Source organism: Mobula hypostoma, chromosome 23 (assembly GCF_963921235.1).
Source record: "Mobula hypostoma chromosome 23, sMobHyp1.1, whole genome shotgun sequence".
In the NCBI taxonomy this organism is placed as follows: Eukaryota; Metazoa; Chordata; class Chondrichthyes; order Myliobatiformes; family Myliobatidae; genus Mobula; species Mobula hypostoma.
In genome coordinates, this window is record NC_086119.1 from 15,175,878 (window position 1) to 15,192,652 (window position 16,775).

The following is a 16,775-nucleotide window of genomic DNA, read 5'->3' on the forward strand; positions in this document are numbered from 1 at the left end:
TAATTATCGAATGCTACATCTTGGGCGGGATGGTTGGCGTAATGCTTTACAACACCAGCTGTAAGATCAAGGTTCAATTCCTGTTGCGATCTGTAAGGAGATTGTGCATTTTCCCCATGACCTCACGAGTTTCCTCTCAGTGCTCTGTTTTCCTCCTGCATTCCAAAAAGACTGTTGAGGTTAGGGCAAGTGAGTTGTGGCCGGAAGCAATTCTGCCCCCCAGTTTGATTTGACACAAATGACCCATTTCACTCTTTTGATATACATGTGACCGATAAGGTTAATCTGTAAAGGCTAAACATGATTACACACAATCCATTAGTGCCCCTGCTTCGGTAGTTTTGTTGCTTGGTGTGTTCCGCGTTGTTCTGTTGAGCGTCGTGGACATGCTATATTGGCGACAGAATGTGTGGTGACACTTGCCGGTTCCCCCCAGTACATCCTTAGGCTGTGTTGATTGATAACACAAACAGCACAATTCACTCTGTTTTGATGTACACCTGGTAAATAAATGAATCTGAAACATATACCTCCTTAGATTCTTCTTCCTTCAAAATTGGCGTCTTGTTCATCCAGATGCAAATGGCAATTCTTAGAAGAAGATCTCTGCGGCACTTCCAAATATATTTTTTACAGTAATTTTAGTCAGTCTGGTGGCTTAGTTGGCAATCTCTGGGACTGATTTGCCAGTTTGGAGAAAGAGAAAGCCAAATTTCCAGCATGACGATTCAAACAATGAAGGGTTAAGATGGTAGCTTAGTACAAAGGCAGATTGGAAGCAGAGTATGTAACACTGCTCCTGTGATAGTAAATCGCCTTTCTCTGTTGTACAACCTCTATACAGAGGTTCCCAACCTCTTTTATGCCATAGACCCCATTAACCAAGGGGTCCACAGACCCCAGGTTGGGAACCCCTGCTCTATAATATCCAGTGCTATTCCTTGGTAGAAATGTGGGTTTTCAAACTCAGCTAAGTGCTTCGCCGATAATGCATCACTGGCTCCAGCTGGGTGCAACGTCAGAATAAGATGGTTTATCTTAATTGTTGAATGGAAAGCCATCATTGCATTTGGATCCATTTAACAGTGGAATCTAATTAACCTGCTTGCCTTGAAGTGGCTTCCATTAAAAGCCATTTCATTATTGCAGCCTTCTAAATGCAATAGATACTTTGGCATGACCATCGCAAAAACAAAATGTTTCTGCTGACAATGCGCACCCTGGAGATGCGTGAATGCAAACCTTATCATTTCACTTTACAGCAATCCGCCTCTCCAGTGAAACATTACTTACGGTAGTTACAACAATAGTTTATAAGCCCACTCCATCACAGGCAAAGCCCTCTCTACTATTGAGAAGATATGCATGGAGCGTTGTCACAAGAAAGCAGCATCCATCATCAAGGACCCCCATCACCCATTCCAGGCTCTCTTCTCGCTGCTGCCATCAGGAAGAAGATACAAGAACCCCAGAACTCATGCCAGCAGGTTCAGGAACGGTGATTACCCTCAGCCATCAGGAAGGAGGTTCGGGAACCTTAGGTCCCACACCACCAGGATCAAGAACAGGTATTACCCTTCAACCATCAGACTCCTGAACCAGTGCAGATAACTTCACTCACCTCAACTCTGAACTGATTTCACAACCTATGGACTCGCTTTTAAGGATTCTTCAACTCATGTTCTCAAGTATTATTTATCTTTTTTATTTGCACAATTTGCCTTCTTTTCACACGGGTTGTTTCTTCAGTCTTTGTTTACATCTAGTTTTGTATAAGTTCTATTTTGTTTATTTTCCTGTAAATGCCTGTCAGAGAACGAATCTCAAGTAACGTAAGGTAACATATACATACTTTGATAACACACTTATTTTGACCTTTGAACTTTAATAGTTCCAGAACCGGCTCAAATTCTCCGAACATCAAAGCCTCGTTGATTTACTAGATGGTGAATGTAAAGGGCCCTTTGGTTCTGAGGTTAGGCTGGAGGAATTGGGATAGGAAGTGATGACAGATGTTAAAGAGTGATCAAAAATGAAGGGTTTTAGGAGAATAAATAGAGAGAGACAGTTTTTACTGGTGCATATTTATAAGCAAAGAAAGAAAATAGTTTCGCACACAAAATGCTGGAGAAACCCAGCAGGCCAAGCAGCATCTAAGAAAACACTACAGTCACTGTTCTGGTCCAAAACATCGACTGTACCTTTTTCCTAGACGCTGCCTGGCCTGCTGAGTTCCTCCAGCATTTTGTGTGTACAGCATCTGCAGGTTTTCTCTTGTTTGTGAAAGAAAATAGTTTACTTTGAGACCAGATGTAGATTGAGGGACCACTTCGTCGGGCACCTTCACTCCATCCGTTACAAAAGGCTGCATTTCCTGGTGGCCACCGACTTTAATTCTACCTCCCATTCCCATTCCGACATGTCAGTCCATGGCCTCCTCTACAGTCAAGATGAGGCTCCTCTCAGGATGGAAGAGCAACACCTCATCAGGTTGGTAGCTTCCAACCTGATGGCACGACCATTGATTTACCTAACTTCTGGTAATTTTCCACCTCCCCCTTTTTCCATTCTCCATTCTGGCTCCACGTTTACCCTTTCTCTTTTGCTCAGCTGCCCTTCAGCTCCCTCAGGTGCACATCCTCCTTTCCCTTTCTCAAATTGTCCATTCTCCTGTCCTATCAGATTCTTTCTTCGGCAGTCCTTTACCTCTTCCACCTATCACCCCTCAGCTTCTTAATTCATCCCCTTCCCCCTCACCCGGCTTCACCTAACACCTCCCAACTTGTACTCCCTCCCCTCCCCTCCCCTCACCTTCCTATTCTGGCTTCTTCCCCTTCCTTTCCAGTCCTGATGAAGTGTCTCAGCCCATAACATTGACTGTTTATTCCTCTCCATCAACACTGCCTGACCTACTTTTTCCCTTCCAGCATTTTGTGCATTTGCTCTGAATTTTGAGCATCTACAGAATCGCTTATGTGCGCACTTTTTTGTGTCTTTGACTAAAGTTGGAGCACGGACAGGTCATCGCCAGTGGAAGCATCTCACCACACCTTATCTGGTAGGGTCATAATTGTTCCTGGACCTGGTGGTGTGGGACCTAAGGCTTCTGAGAATCCTACAGCACATGACCTAGATGATGGAGGACCTTTCTCTTTGGATTAGCACAAGGAAGGATGTATTTGCTTTGGAGGATTGTAGCACAAATTCGCCAGATTAGAGAATCTGGAATCTGAAGGATATTGGTGTTGATTTTAATGCTTGGTCATTGAGTTCATTTGAAACTGAGATCAGTAGATTGAGGGAACAGAGAATATGGGAAGAGCTACGGAAGTTGATGAGGGAGGGGAACCACAATTTATCAAATGGCAGAAGGTTTTTGAGTGTCCAAGGACCTACTTCTTTTCAGTTTCTCTTGTTTTTATACACTCTCTGTGCTTTCCCTTGCTTTCTTACAGCTGACAGTATTTGCTGATGTCAGAGTTAAACCGGCAGGATTATTGAAATCTAATTCCCTCTGCAGTATTAGTGCTGATTTAAGTTTCCTGACTGTAGTCATGCCAGGGAAAAAAAAAATACCCAGCTCTGGAGGAGCAGAGTAAACAGCTGCCATTTTAAGATTAAAAATGGAATCAAAACCTCTGGAAAAGAACTGTCGGTACTGGTCTTTGGGAGATGTCAGTGAACTCTCCTAAAGGCTCAGAAAGGGAAGCAGAGTCAGTGTGAAGCAGTATGTTGAATGGTGCTTTTGAGTGCTGGCACAAGGAAGGAGCGTCCAGCAGCTTCACCATCCAGACCATGCTCCCTTCTCACCACTACCATCGGACAGGAGGTACAGGAGACAGCATGTTCCGAAACATCTCATTATCCCTCTACAGACATCCCACCTCTCCCGGAAGTTCCACGAGTCTCCCGCATATTAATAGTGGCTCCCTGATGCCCGCAAATTATATACAATGTCCCGGAAATCGACTTTTTGAGAACGAGCGAGAGAGAGAAAGCAAGAGAGAGCAACCACGAGAGAGAGAGAGAGAGCGCGCAAGAGCGACGAGGGAGAGAGTGAGAGCGCGCGAGCGCCCATGAGAGAGAGAGAGCGAGTGCAAGAGAGCACGAGAGCAACCACGAGAGAGAGAGAGAGAGCGCCATGGGAGAGTGTTCCAAAAAATATATATAAAACGTACTTCACCCCAGACTACCCTAAAGTGTACCCCTGCCTGATAGGGGTCAAAAATAATGACAGTGTTGCTCGCTGAACTGTTTGCAACAGTGACTTTTCTATTGCCCATGGTGGGTTAAGACTGTAAAAGACATGTTGAGGTGAGTTTAACAGGTGTCATTCATTCATTAGCATAGCTAATGTTATTTAAACTAGCTGGCTAGCTGCTAAGGAGCTACTCTATTGCAGACATCCCACCTCTCCCAGAAGTTCCGGGAGTCTCCCACAAATTGATGGCGCTACCTCCCTGAAATGAGTTTTTGCAGGGCGGGATGTCTGCCTCTACCACCAGGCTCCTGAACCAGCATAGATAACTTCACTCACTTCAAATCTGATCTCAAACCACAACCCACAGACTCATTTTCAAGGACTGTGTAACTCATGTTTTTTTTCTTTCTCTCCCTCTCGCCCCCCACACTCACTCACTCACTCACACACACACGCTCTTTCTCTCTCTATATATATATCTTTATTTGCACAATTTGTATTTTTTTGCACATTGGTTGTTTGTAACCTTTGTTTATGTACAGTTATCGTAAATTCCATTGTATTTCTTGGTAAATGCCGTGGGAAAATGAACCTCAGGGTAGTATATGGTGACATATATGCACTTTGATCATAAATTTAATTTGACTTTTGACTTTGCAGGAGGAGCTTAGAAATGGATCACTGTACTTCCTGGATTGTGGGGGACATCCTGATGTAGTACTCACCCCGCCACCCCCCCCCCACACCCTCCACTCCACCCCATCAACTGTTCAACGTGCGTAGCCGCATTGTGAGGGCCAGCTCAGGAGCACTGTAGCACCTTAGGTTAAATATCAAATAGTGCAATGTGTTGCTTGAAATTACAGCTGGGTAGATGAGAGCATGCCGAGCTCCCAGGGCTCTGTCCCTGAGCACTCGGCAATACCTTCCACGCAAAATAAACTTGCCGAAACAACAAAAGGACAGTCAGATTCAAAATTAATACTTTGACACTCAAACTATTTTCATACTGTTATAAACTTCTATCAGGTTTTCCCTGAGCCTCTGATGCTCCAGAGAAAACAATCCAAGACTGCCCAACTTCTTATAGCAAATCATAGAGATACATCTCCACCAAAGGAGGTGTAAGGTGCTCCTTCCCGCCACTAGCCTGCAGGTCACCGTTGGGGAAGGTGTAGTGCGTGCTTAGCATCCCCTCCTCCCCCAACTAGGGTCACATAAAGCAGGTGGTGGATGGTCATATGAGCAACCATCAGTTATGTGACCACTGATACCAGGTAGGCAGTATCTGAAGAGCAATGATAATGGCTGAGGTCACCCGTCTTGTAAAGACGCTACTCAGAAACAGGCAATGGCAAACCACTTCTGTAGAAAAGTTTGCCAAGATGAATCATGGTCAAGGAAAGACCATGATCGCCCACGTTATACGACATGGCACATAACGAACAAACGAACCTCTAGTCTGGGTAGCATCCTGGTAAATTTGTTTTCGTGATGTGGATGAAGGGATACAGGCAAACTGGGAATAACCACCCTGAGACTTGAGTAGTGCTTGGCTTTTGAGAGAACTGTCAGAGCCACATTTTAAAGTCTCATCCAAAGTATCTTCTGACAACGTGGCACTCCCTCAGCACCACGCACGAGTACGACTGTGTAAGGTAAAACGTATAGATCATTGCCAATACAACATCTAATCTCCCCAGATGTCAGTCACAACACCAATACCCCAGAAGACTGCTCCACCTGCACATCAGATAAATTTGACTTTGCTGAATATTATTCAAACACCACGAGCTACGCAACAGTACAGCACCTTCAATAAAAGTTTGTACAGGGGCAACATGGCCTGCTACTCAGCACCTCATGACGTTGTCCAAGTAGTTCAGAAGTTCTTGTACAACCCAATAACACCAAAACAAGTAGGGTAGAAATAGAAGGGTAATAATCCCCAATTTATCCTGGGTAGTGTAGCGGTTAGCGCAATAACTTAGCGCCAGTGATCACTGATCGGAGTCTGAATTCCGCCGCGCCTGTAAGGAATTTGCACGTTCTTCCCCGTGACCGCGAGGGTTTCTTCCGGGTGCTCCGTTCTCCCCCCACATTCCAAAGACGTACAAACAGGGTTAGGGTTAGTAAGTAGTGAGCATGCTATTGTTGGCACCAGAAGTGCAGCGATACCTGAGAGCTCCCCCAGTACAATCCTTGCTGATTCGATTTGACGCAAAATGGCGCATTTCACTGTATGCTTCAACGTACATGCGACAAACAAAGCTATTCTTTGTCTTTAAGAATGTATTAGATATTGAAATTCCAGAACACAGGATGTCTGGTATTGAGGCATCCTGATACCTAAATCTTCATTACAGTGTGTTCTTATTATGTGAGATTTCATAAAATGCCGAGATTAGCGCATCACATGAATACTTAATCTCATGTGGTGTGCTCTCTGGTGTCTGTGAAAGGCTGGTGAAAAAGGCCTTGATCTTTCTGGAAAATTCCATCAGTTCCAAATAGATTCTGCTTCCCATTTACTGATGAAATGACAAAAAATACAGGAATTCCACGGCATCATCAGATGCCCAAAGACCAATTTATTCACCCTGTACAGGATTAGGATTAGGAGGGTTTAGGAGTTTGCTGTGGTGTATCGGCCTGACATACAACAAAAAGGCACCATTCAACAATGATTAAAAAAGTAATGAATTATGTAAAAATGGCATTTAATCTGGAGAAATCGCCTCTTGGCCCATGCATTAGATTAGACCAGGCCCAAGATCCATGATACTAGGCATTTCCACAGAGATTTGAAGGCCCCTGCGAAGCCAGGAATGCAGAAGGTAATGCAAACAGAAAATTCTGGGAATACTCAGCATATTAGGTTAATTTTATGGAGAAAGAAACAGAGTCAACATCACAGTCCTATTAAAGATCCCTCTCTCTACAAATGCTGCCTGACCTGTTGCATTTTTCTAGTATTTTCCAATTTTATTTCAGATTTCCTTTCCAGCATCTACAACTTTTTAGCTTTTTGATTAAAGCAAACTTTCTTTCTACATGTACTTTAGCTTTGTTTAATTATCTTGTGTTTTTAGCTGATTTTAGGTTTTGAACTCATTTGCATATTAATTAGCAATTTTGCTTTCAATCGTTTTTAAATGTTTCTGAACCTCAGCCACTAAAGAGGCTGCATAGTTAGATAAGCTGCCGGCGAGGTGGTAACGGCTGTCAGAGTTTTCAGAAGAATTTTGAAGACAGAGCATGAAGTTGAACGTTACACAGTAGCATCAGGGTGGAACGGTAGCACAGCGATTACCGGAATGTTTTACAGCGCCTGGGTTCAATTCCCACCACTGTCCGTAAGGAGTTTGTTCATTCTCCCCCTGACTGTGAAGGTTTCCTCCGGGTGCTCTGGATTCCCCCCACATACCAAAGACCAAACCAAAGGGCTAGGGTCAGGGAATTGTGAGCATGGTAAATTGGCGCATCTAAGTCTCTCCTAAAAGTCCCTAATGTATCTGCCTCTACCCCAGGCAGCCACCATGCTCTGTGTAAAACAAAAACTTGCCCCTCACGTCATCTTTGAAATGATCCCCTCTCACCTTAAGTGTTGGACATTTCAACCCTGGGAAAAAGATACTGTGTGTCTACTCTGCCAACGCCTCTCTCATAATCTTATAAACCTCAAACCGATCTCCCCTCAACCTCTGCCACTCCAGAGAAAACAACTCAAGCTTGTCCAACCTCTTGTTATACTGCATGCCAGGCAGGGTCCATGTAAGCCTCTTCTATGCTCTCTCTTGAAGCCTTGACATCCTTCCTATAGTATTCCAGATGCAGCCTAACTAGAGTTTTATAACGCTGAAGCACCAGATAGGGTAAATGCAAGTGGGGGGGGGGGTGGGTGGCGTAACTAAAACTAGAGGTCATCGGTTAGGGGTGAAAGGTGAAATATTTAAGGGGAACTTGAGGGGAAACTTCCTCACTCGGAGGGTAGTGAGAGCGTGGAACGGGCTGCCAGCGGAAGTGGTGGATGTGGATGTGATTTCCACATTAAAGAGAAATTTGAATAAGTATGGGGGTGGCAAGGGTATGGAGGGCTGTTCCATGTGCAGGTCGATGGGACAAGGTAGAATAGCAGGTCAGCATGGACGGGATGGGCCAAATGGCATCTTTCTGAGCTGCAGTGGTCTATGACTTTATCCTTTGCCACCCAGTCTACTAACCAGGGATTCTAACAAAGATTTTTGCCAACTTGCATTCTTCACTGGCCAACTATAGAGATTCAACTCAGCTGAAAATGATTTTCTGCCTTATGAAGTTAATAAACAGCTTGGAGAAATGATAATCGTCTTCACTCGGCACTGATCAGAGGGAGTCAAGACCTCTTGTGTTCTTTCAATGAATGCAGTGAATTTGAGGCCAGGATAATTTTGCGCTGGGCTGAGGATTTGTAATTCTGTCCTATATTCCTGTCTTATTTTTCACATTTCCTTCAAAGATGCCGTTGTCACGGTTATAGAGGGCATTGCCAGTGTAATCACACCAGACCGCAGCTGCACTTTCAGACACAGTCTACCGTATCTTCACTTGGAGAAGGTCATCACTACTGTGTACCAGCTTTACATGGGAGGTTTTTATCACGAACAGTGATATGACCATTTATAATAGAACAGCTCGACAGGCAATGTGGGCAGATGCGAGGTTTTAATGGATTATCTATATATATAATAAATTCTCCTGCTTTTCTCTGTAAAAGCTGTCAACGCCTGCATAGACTTGTGGCAGACTGTAACCTTCTCTGCTTTTTCTCTCTCCCTGTTACCCCGAAGGCAAGACCGTCTGGAATACAGTTCCACAAATGTCAACAGATGGGTCTCCGGGGACTAAGCAACTGACACTATTCCCAAGTCCTCCATAAATCCTTGACAAGCTCTTCAGAAATCAGGAAATCACTACCCTGGCACGCACGGCCCAAACACACACGTGCACACAAGCAGGCTCGCACGCACTTACACCTACCTCTGTGCACTCACACTCTCTCTCACACACACTCGGACACTTCCCCATGCTCACTTACACCATCAATCACAATCACCCACACTACTTTTCACACAAACACACTCTCACGTGCCCCCTAATCTAAATATCCCTCAACCTCAAACTATAAACTACACTTGCTCTTTGATACTAGAAGTAACACCAGGATAGTTTTTTTTTAAATATGACAAGTTGAACTTTATAAATATTCCTGCTTGGTTCTGTGCTTGGGATCATGTTCAGGGTAGCAAGGTGCTGAGATGAAGGCAAACTTTCTTTCCCAGGAGGAAGAGTTAAGTTCACAGTTCAGAGTAAACTTATTATCAAAGTACATACATGTCACCGTACACAACCCTGAGATTCATTTTCTTGCGGGCATTCACAGTAAATACAGAGAAACTCAGTAGCATCAACGAAAAGCTGCACGACACAAAGACTGGCGGACAACCGATGTGCAAAGGTCCTGCAACTGAACAGTTCCAAGGGAAAGCAGGGAGAGTCATAAATACAGAAAGAATTTTGCAAGTTTGTGTTCCATAGGCACGTTCCACACATCTGTTTACCAATTTATTGACTATTTCAAAGGAAGCTCCAGCGTACGGGAGGCTGATCAAGAGAGAAGCCGGGACAAGACTGCAAGAAAGGGCTTGCTGTGATTTACCTTCCCTCTCGGCCAAATTTCTGCAGACGACAAAAGGGCTTTTCATTCCACCTCACATTATGGCCCCACCACAGCTGAGAGTATTGAGAATTTAAATGTGTTTTTTTTAAAAAGAAGGTACAGGGTCCTGATTTCATGAGTCGTTGTCTTACCATCCATTTACTTCCTCACGCTTGAGTTTTCTTTGTACAGTAACTCTGAATAAACACCTATCACATCCTATATATACACACACACATCACTGTCTGGTATGGAGAGGCCACTGCAGGATTGCAAAAAGCTGCAGAGAGCTGTTGACTCAGCAGCTCCATCATGGGCACTAGCCTCCCCAGCATCGAGAACATCTGATGTGGAAACTATAAAAAGGGTGTAGAGGAGATTTACAAGGATGCTGCCTGGATTGGGGAGCATGCCTTATGAGAATAGGTTGAGTGAACTCAGCTTTTTCTCCTTGGAGCAACGGAGGATCAGAGGTGACCTGATAGAGGTGTATAAGATGATGAGAGGCATTGATCGTGTGGATAGTCAAAGGCTTTTTCCCAGGGCTGAATGGCTAACACAAGAGGGCACAGGTTTAATTTGCTTGGAAGCAGATACAGAGGAGATGTCGGGATAAGTTTTTTACGCAAAGAGTGGTGAGTGCCTGGAATGGGCTGCCGGCAACGGTGGTGGAGGCAGATACGATAGGGTCTTTTAAGATAGGTACATGGAGCTCAGAAAAATAGAGGGCTATGGGTAACCCTTGGTAATTTCTAAAGTAAGTACATGTTCGGCACAGCATTGTGGGCCGAAGGGCCTGTATTGTGCTGCAGGTTTTCTATGTTTCTATCTTCAACAGGCAATGTCTCAAAAAGGTGGCATCCATCATTATGGACCCCCAACAACCAGGACATGTCCTCTTCTCAACGCTACCATTAGACAGAAAGTACGGGAGCCAGAGCACATACACTCAGTGTTTTAGGAACAGCTTCTTCCCTTCCCCCTTTAAATTTCCGAACGGACAATGAACCCATGAACACTACCTCACTATTTTTGCTCTCCTTACACTATTTCAGAATCAGAATCTTGTTTAATATCGCTGACATATGTCATGAAATTTGTTGTTTTGCATCAGCAGTACATTGCAATAGATAATAAAAATACTATAAATTACTATAAGTATCTATAAAGAATATTAAATAAGTGGGTCAAGAAATGAGGAAGAAAGTGAGGTACAGTTCATGGATTCATTTTTCATTCAGAGTTCTGATGGTGGAGGGGAAGAAGCTGTTCCTGAAACACTTAGTGTGTGTCTTCAGGCTCCTGTATCTCCTCCTTGATGGTCGCAATGAGAAGAGGACATGTTCTGGGTGATGAGGGTCCATAACGATGCAGGAGTGCTGACGAGCACTGCCCTGTGTCCAGCAGGTAACCACCCTTACAAAGAACGCAAGGCAGCGCCTCTACTTTCTTAGAAGTTTGCCAAGATTTGGCATAAAACTTTGACAAACCTCTACAGATGTGTGGTGGAGAGTATATTGACTGGTTGCTTATGGAAACACCAATGCCCTTGAACAGAAAAGCCTACAGAAAGTGGTCCATCACGGATAAAGGCCTCTCCACCATTGAGCACATCTAGAAAGAGCGCTGTCGCAGGAAAGCAGCATCCATCATCAAGGAGGCCCACCATCCAGGCCGTGCCCTGTTCTCACTGCTGCCATCAGGAAGAAAACACAGGAGCACCAGGACTCACACCACCAGGTTCAGGAACAGTTATTACCCCTCAACCATCAAGCTCTTAAACAAAAGGGGATAACTTCTCTCAGCTTCACACACCCCATCGCTGAACTGTTCCCACAACCTAAGTTCTTCACTTTGAAGAACTGTCCATCTTATGTTCCTGACATTTATTGTTTATTTATTTTTTTTCTTATTATTTCTTTTTTTAAACTTTCTTCTCGAATTTGCACGGTTTGTTGTCTTTTGCACATTGGTTGTTTGTCCGTCCTGTTGGGGGAGATCTTTCATTAATTCTATTGTGTTTCTTTGCAGTTACTGTCAATGCCTGCAAGAAAATGAGTCTCAGGGTAGAAATGGTGACATACATGTACTTTGATAATAAACTTACTTTGAACTTTGACGTGTCTGATGTCTTCAAGTGCTCTTTTCCTTGACTGGTTAAAGGCTATACTAATGTTTGAAGATTATTGTAAATTTTATCTTTGATATCTGACTTTATTGAGGGTGGCTTCCGAATGTAGAAACAGTCTACATTTTCCAGCATTTCTTTATTAGACTTTGTGATCAGAGGACAACATTTTACAGCACAGACAAGTGGGTAGAACACCTTTGTCCTGCAGGTGTGAAGTGCAAGACTCATTCTCTTGTGCAAGTGAGTCGAGGGCAACTTGGATCTCAGCCTCCCAATGTATACATAGGCAAGTGTCCTCTGCCTGATTCAAGGCACCGGGTACCTGGGGGTGCTGACTGTCTGATGCACCTGTTGACCTGTTCCTTCTTAATGGTGGAGGTCACGAGTTTGTGAGATGGAGCGTCATTGAGTAACGCAGTGAATTTTATAGATAGCATGTAACTGTAGCCACTATATGCTGATCTAAGACCAGAGGTCAAAGTATTGGTTGGAAAAGATAATGGAGGGTTATGAGCTCTGTAGGAGGGAAAAGTGAGATTGACCGTGCAGTGGGTTAAAAGATCGGCAGAACATCCTGGGACAAAGGGCCCGTACTGTGCTGTACTCTTCTCTGTCCTATTCACAAGGCACAGGTCGCTTAGGCTTCAGATGAGAAGTTTCTTCACTCAGAAAGTGGGGAATGCTTGGAAGCCTCCGCACTGGAAAACCGTGAAGTTCAGTCGTAGACTCAGTAAGATCGTTCAAAGTAGAGACTTTGTCTGTTTAGGACAGGGGCTCCCAACCTAGAGTCCCTTGGGTAAAAAAGATTGCGAACAGCCTGGACCAGGATATTGTAGATTTCTGGACATTAAGGGAATCACGGGAAGGGAGGAGGGTGCAAGGGAACGGTGCTGAGACAGAAGTTCAGCCAAGCTCCTGATGAATGTTAGAGCAAGCACAAAGGTCCAGATGGCCCCTTTGCACTACTGTGTTGGGGGTGGGGAGGGGGCAGATTGGCAAGGCTTTCCTTCAAAACCTTATGGCACAGTCAGCACGACCTCCCTCAGTAGCTCAGGAGTCATCACCTCCTTCCTGATGCCGAAAGGTCGAATTGGAAACACGCATCAAGCATTAAATAGGACCTTGCCTGCCTCTTTTATAGCATCCTTTAAAAGCTTTATAAAACATTAGAGTAAGGAATGTTTAAAATGAAATTTTGTCAAATCAGGAAATATGATTCTGCACTTACTTTTAAGGGAATGCGCCAGTTATTATAACTGATGCTTTTAATTTGTTAACGTTGCTTTGAGACAAGTTTATTGATAGTTCACGGAAAATTAATGCATTTTGGAAACGATCGAAGTGAATATGCCAATAATATATTAATGAGGATATGAGAGTGGGATAATACATCCTCCTCACTTTTAGTCAGGAGGTCATCAAAACCATTATTTAAGGTTCTGTAGTCTGTTGAGTGTCCATCGCCTGGTCTTTGGGTGACCTCAGTCTATGAGGAAGTGGCAACAATAGGGGTGGACAGAAGCCTCCCCTGTCAGGGGCTTCTCTTCACACTTTCAGATGGCAGATAGATTAGATTATGAGGACACACAATCCTCTTTTATTGTCATTTAGTAATGCATGCATTAAGAAATGATACAATATTCCTCCGGTGTGATATCACAGAAACAGAGGACAGACCAAGACTGAAAAACTAACAAAAACCACATAATTATAACACATAGTTACAACAGTGCAACAATACCATAACTTGATGAAGAACAGACCATGGTCACAGTAAAAAAGTTCAAAGTCTCTCGAATGTCCCACATCTCACGCAGACGGGAGAAGGAAGAAAACTCTCCCTGCCGTGCCCTACCACAGTCCGATTCTGAGCCATCCGAAAACTTCGAGCCTCCGATCAGCCCTCTGACACCGAGTACCGAGCACCCTCTCTGCTGAACGCTTCGACCCCAGCCTCGGTTGCCAGCAGCAGGCAAAGCTGGGGATTTTGGGGCCTTCCCTCCGGAGATTCTCGATCGCACAGTAACAGTGGCAGCGAACCGGGCCTTTCAGAAGTTTTCTCCAGATGTTCCTCTGCACTTCTCACCTCTGTCCCCATCAAATCAGAATTGTGCACGGCATCCTACTTACAAATATGATATCATAGAACGGGGGGCTTCCAACAAGGGCAGGGATGGAAACAGTGCCGGCATTGTAGAGATGGGGCTCGATCTCACTCTTTGGTTTGGGAACAATTGTGGAGGGAGATTGAAATTGCTCCTGATGATCACGCTAGGTCTTCCTCCAAACTCCATTCAGTATTTTACTTGAAAATTCAAAACAGGTTTAACCCATGTTCACAACTTCCCTTTAAAAATGACATTCTCAGTATTATTATCAGTTTGTCTTCTATTGCACATTGCTTATTGTTGTTTGCCAGTCTTTGTGAACGTACAGTTCTTCACAGCTTCTTTTGTATGTATTTTCCAGTAAATGCCTACAAGAAAATGAATCTCAGAGTAGTAGATAGTGACATATATACTCAGTGGCCACTTTATTAGCTACCTTATTAGGTGGTCTTCTCCTGATGTAGCTCATCCACTTCAAGGTTTGACATGTTGTGCGTTCAGAGATGCTCTTCTGCACACCACTGTTGTAACGCGTGGTTATTTGTCGCCCCTAAGCCTATTACCATCCTACAATCTCTTTGACCCACTACCGTCAGGAAGGAGGTACAGGAGCATCAGGACTAGGACTGCCGGACTGGGTAACAGCTTCTTCCCTCAGATCGTGAGACTGATGCATACCCGACCACTACTGAGGTATTGTCACTAGGACAGCGAGCTGTTTACTGTTTATTGTACAATTTACCAGTGCAGCCTATTTCACATGAATTTTGAATGATGTTTTATTATATTACTGTGGCATTATTTTGTTTATGTACTGCGTATGATACATGTATTGTGGGTGCACTGTGGTCTGGAGAAACGCTGTTTTGTTTGGTTGTATACCAAGTGTTGCAAACTAATCCCTCTAACATCAAGTCTAACAGCAGGCAGATCAAATGGCCTGCAGCTAACATGACTTCACTGTGGAAGCAGTTTGATGAAGATGTTAACCAAATTCTGGAGGCAACGGCAAAGGGAGGGGTTGATAGGAAGCTGCCCAGTGGAGGTTGGTTGTACGGGATTTGTAGCCCGTTCCTTAGTTAGAGCCTTCAGCATTTTGGGCATCGAGGGAGAGAGGAAGAGGAGAGCCATCCGCAGTAGCACCGATGCGGCAGAGAGGGCCTCAAGAAGGCTGTGGCTCAGAAGAGGGGAGCCATGGAGTCATAAGTAGCTAGCCATCTGGACACAAGCTGGGGTCTGATCAGCCCCCGCTGGGTCACCTGGAGGAGGTTGTATGATGTTGAAAGACCCGAAACACCCGATGATTCCAGGAACATCACTGAAGATGTGTCCAGAAGCATCAATAGATGTATGTACACAGCTGTATGTACAGTCAGATGACAGTAAACTTGAACTTGAATGGTAGAAGGGATGTCAGAATCAGAGTCAGGTTTAATATCACCGGTATATGTTGTGAATTTCATTTACTTTGTGGTAGCAGTATGTGATAAATATAGAAAAAAACTGAATTATTGTATGTATATTAAGTAGTTAAATTACAATAAGTAGTGCAAAAACAGTAATTTTAAGAAAGTAGTGAGATATTGTTCATGGGTTCAATGTCCATTTAGGAACTGGATGGCAGAGGGGAAGAAGCTGAGTGTGTGCCTTCAGGCTTCTGTACCTCCTACCTGATGGTAACAGTGAGAAAAGGACATGTCCTGGGTGCTGGGGTTCCTTGATGGTAGAAGCCGCTTTTCTGAGCCTTCGCTTCTTGAAGATGTCTTGGATACCATGGAGGCTCATGCTCACGATGGAGCTGACTAATTCTACAACTCTCTGTAGCTTACTTCGATCCTGTGCAGTAGCAACCCCCCCCCCCCACACGCCATACCAGAACTCAGAGCCCAAATAAGTAGGGGAAGGGAAGGTGGTGAGACAGTTTCCCATCCCTGCTGTCACCGTACTAAAGCACACATGCAAACATGACACTTTGGAATGAATTATGATTATAACCCCCATGGTAGAGAGTGAATGGGGGAACACAATGCGGCTGGCTGACAGAAAGTGGGTCAAAGATGCTTGTCACAGATCACATCAATACCACACGAATATAATCCTTGTGACACCACTGACATCAGAGTACAGACACCTTTTATAAAGAACTGAATTGGACTGAGCTGACAGGCATGACAGAAGAGCCGTATGTTTTTAAGTCAGGCTAAAAATATTTTAATATTCCCTCTTTTGAGAAACAGTTCTGGTCTTGAGGAACACTACCTCATTTGTTGGACAAGCTTCACAGCAGTAAAATCGAGATCCTAATATTGACATGATGCAGAAACATCTTATGATTTAAACGCAGAAAATTAGAGGACAGCAAGTCACCGGTGAGTTAATCATCCTGTCATCCTCATATAAATAGGACAAATGAAACACTTCCATCACTCAGGGCAGCAATGCTCGGGCAATCTCAGAGCGAGAGCCTTGTATGATGCTCTGGTTTATTTGTAAAATGGATCATTGTTCTTCCGTCTCGACTTAACAACAGAGTAGGAAGACAGCGGGAAGAGGCTGAGAAAGGGAGAAGGAGGGAAGAGGGAAGAATGAGTGAATGAAATGAGAAGAGAGGTAGTAAGGGCAATGAATGGACAGGGA

At 44.2% G+C, this 16,775-nt stretch overlaps 1 protein-coding gene across 1 annotated transcript in view; it reads right to left on the reverse strand.

Annotated features, from left to right (window-relative positions):
• The window catches only part of LOC134336800 (LHFPL tetraspan subfamily member 7 protein), a 364,145-nt gene that overhangs the window by 108,922 nt on the left and 238,448 nt on the right, over positions 1-16,775 (reverse strand). The window lies entirely within an intron of this gene.